We start from the raw sequence: 4,018 nt of genomic DNA on the forward strand, positions 1-4,018 counted from the left end.
GTGACTGAAGAATAACGCTTCAGAATTTTCCTAACTTTGGATTAGAAATGTTTGGAAATTCCATTTCTTTAATGAGAACTTCATTTATTAAAAGTATTAGTTCTCAATAACATATGTTATCTCAAGTAATTTTCTTTTGCTTTCCTAAAAGATAAACTATGAGTTGCATTACCCATATAAAAGCATACATGACAATTATGGAAGTTTGTACTATTTTAACAGGTTTGGCTGAATAAGTGGATATAGAGAAATGACCAAAAGTTACCTGAGGATTTTTGACTATGCAGAGAGTCCATTTTCCTAAACCTTGTGTTGTTCAAGGGTTAAGTCTGTATGTACCTATATATGTATTTGTCGTTCAGTTGCTCAGTCAAGTCTGTGTCTTTGTGACCCCATGGACTGCAGCATGTCAAGCTTCTCTGTCCTTCACTATCTTCCAGAGTTTGCACAAATTCATGTCCACTGAGTTGGTGATGCCATCCAATCATCTCATCCTGTCACTCCCTTCTCTTCCTACCTTCAGTCTTTCCCAGCATCAGGGTCTTTTCCAATGAGTTAGCTCTTTGCATCAGGTGGCCAGAGTATTGGAGTTTCAGTTTCAACATCAGTCCTTTCAATGAATATTCAGGTTGATTTCATTTAGGATTGACTGGTTTGATCTCCTTATTGTCCATGGGACTCTCAAGAGTCTTCTCCAGCACCACAATTCAAAAGCACCCATTCTTCGACACTCAGCCTTCTTTATGGACCAACTCTCACATCCATATATGATTACTGAAAAAACCATAGTTTTGACCATATGGACATTTGCAGGCAAAGTGATGTCTCTGCTTTTTAACATCCTGTCAAGTTTCATCATAGCTTTTCCTCCCAGGAGCAAGTAGCTTTTAATTTCCTGCTTGCAGACCCCATCCACAGTGATTTTGGAGCCCAAGAATATAAAGTCTGTCACTCTTTCCATATTTTCCCCATCTATTGTCATGAAGTGATGAAACCAGATGCCATGATCTTAGTTTTTTGAGTGTTGAGTTTTAAGCCAGCTTTTTCACTCTCCACCTTCACCTTCATCAAGAGGCTCCTTAGTTCCTCTTTGCTTTCTGCCATAAGGGCAGTCTCATCTGCATATCTGAGGTTATTGATATTTTTCCCAGTAATCTTGATTCCAGCTTATGCTTCATCCAGCCTGGCATTTTACATGATGCACCCTGCATAGAAATTAAATAAGCAGGGTGACAATATACAGCCTTGACGTACTCCTTTTCCAACTTGGAACCAGTCTGTTATTTCATGTCTGGTTCTAACTGTTGCTTCTTGACCTGCATAGAGGTTTCTCAGGAGACAGGTAAAGTGGTTTTTATTCCCATCTCTTGAAGAATTTTCCACAGTTTGTTGTGATCCACACAGTCAAAGGCTTTAGCATAGTCAATGAAGCAGAAGTAGAAGTTTATCTGGAACTCTCTTGCTTTTTCTATGATACAATGGATGTTGACAATTTGATATCTGGTTCCTTTTGCCTATTCTAAATCCAGCTTGTACATACATCTTGGCTCAAGTATTGTTGAAGCCTAGCTTAAGGAATTTGAGCATTACCTTGCTAGCATGTGACAGGAACTCAACTGTGTGGTAATTTGAACATTCTTTGGCCTTGCCCTTCTTTGAGATTGGAAGGAAACTGACCTTTTCCAGTCCTGTTGCCACTGTTGATTTTTCCAAATTTGCTGGTATATTGAGTGCAGCACTTGAACCACATCATCTTTTAAGAATTGAAATAGCTCAGCAGGAATTCAATTACCCATACTAGCTTTGTTCCTAGTAATGCTTCCTAGGGCCCACTTGACTTCATACTCCAGGATATCTGGCTGTAAGTGTGTGACCACACCATAGTGCTTATCTGTGTCATTAAGACCTTTTTCTATACAGTTCTTCCGAGTATTCTTGCCATCTCTCCTTAATATCTTAAGTTTCTGTTACATCCAAGCAGTTTCTGTCCTTTATTTTGCCCACTTTTGCATGAACTTTTCCCTTGGTATCTCTAATTAACTTGGAGAGATATCTAGTTTTTTTCCATTTTATTGTTTTCCTCTATTTCTTTGCATTGCTCACTTAGGGAGCCTTTCTTATCTCTCCTTGCTATTCTTTGGAACTCTGCATTCAGATTGGTATATCTCTCCTTTTTTCCCTTTGCCTTTTGCCTGTCTTCTTAGTTATCTGTAACAGCTGTCATCAGACAGCCATTTTCCTTGTTGCATTTCTTTTTCTTGGGGGTGGTTTTGGTCACTGCCTCCTATACAGTGTCTCGAACCTCTGTCCACAGTTCTTCAGGCACCCTATCTATCAGATCTAATCCCTTGAATATATTTGTCATTTAATATATATTTGTCAAATATATATTTGTCATATCCACTGTATAATCATAAGTCATTTGATTTAGGTCATACCTGAATGGCCTAGTGATTTTCCCTACTTTCTTAAATTTAAGTTTGAATTTTGCAATAAGGAGCTCATGATCTGAGCCATTCAGTTCCTGGTCTCATTTTTGCTCACTGTATAGAGCTTCTCCATCTTTGGCTGCAAAGAATATAATCAATCTGGTGATGTCCATGTGTAAATTTGTCTCTTGTGCTGTTGGAAGAGGGTGTTTGCTCTTCTCTTTGCAAAACTCTGTTAGCCTTTGCCCTGCTTCATTTTGTAGTCTAAGGCCAAACTTGCTTGTTACTCCAGGTGTCTCTTAACATCCTACGTTTGCATTCCAGTCCTGTTTGATGAAAAGGACATCTTTTTTTTTTTTTTTTTTTTTTGTGGTAATTGTTATTTTCTTCTAGGTACTGTTCTATATGTTTTTTTTTTTTTTAATTTTTATTATTATTATTATTTTTTTTTCCAGTGGGTTTTGTCATACATTGATATGAATCAGCCATGGATTTACATGTATTCCCAATCCCGATCCCCCCTCCCACCTCCCTCTCCACCCGATTCCTCTGGGTCTTCCCAGTACACCAGGCCGGAGCACTTGTCTCGTGCATCCCACCTGGGCTGGTGATCTGTTTCACCATAGATAGTATACATGCTGTTCTTTTGAAATATCCCACCCTCACATTCTCCCACAAAGTTCAAAAAGTCTGTTCTTTTTTTGATGTTAGTTCTAGAAGGTCTTGTAAGTCTTCATAGCACTGTTCACCTTCAACTTCTTTAGCATTAGTGGGTGGGTCATAGACTTGGATTACTGTGATATTGAATGGTTTGCCTTGGAAACGAACTGAAATCACTCTGTCAGTTTTGAGATTGTTCCCAAGAAGTGCATTTTGGACTCTTTTGTTGACTATGAGGACTACTCCATTTCTTTTAAGGGATTCTTGCCCACAATAGTAGATATAATGGTCATCTGAATTAATTTCTCCAATTCCTGTCCATTTTAATTCACTGAATCCTAAAAATGTTGATGTTCACTCTTGCCATCTCCTGTTTGACCACAGCCAATTTATCTTGATTCATGCACCTAGCATTCCAGGCTCTTATGCAATTTTTCTTCTTACAGCATTGGACTTTACTTCCACCACCAGACACATCCACAACTGCACATCATTTCTGCTTTGACTCAGCCTCTTCATTCTTTTTGGAGCTATTTCTCTGCTCTTCTTCAGGAGCATATTGGACACTGACCAATCTGGGGATGTAGGGAGCTTCATCTTTCAGTGTTATATCTTTTTGCCTTTTCATGCTGTTCATGGTATATATCATCACAATCATAAAAGGTTCACTAGAGAGCCTGAATATTTGTTTTGTCATGTGATTCAGGGTCACAACATATGCAAAAAAAATATGTCTTCCAATCTCCTACCTACTGCATGTGAACCTCAATGCAATCGCATTTTAATATAATTATCCGAAATAAACTTTACAAACAGAGTAATCATGACTACCATCTTTAAATATCAAAATAATTGCCTAGAATGACAAGGAGTAAATTATGATATTTGCTCCCAGTTTTGTTTACTTTTATTTTGTATAAGTTAGATAT

Source organism: Dama dama, chromosome 9 (genome assembly GCF_033118175.1).
Source record: "Dama dama isolate Ldn47 chromosome 9, ASM3311817v1, whole genome shotgun sequence".
NCBI classification, from domain to species: Eukaryota; Metazoa; Chordata; class Mammalia; order Artiodactyla; family Cervidae; genus Dama; species Dama dama.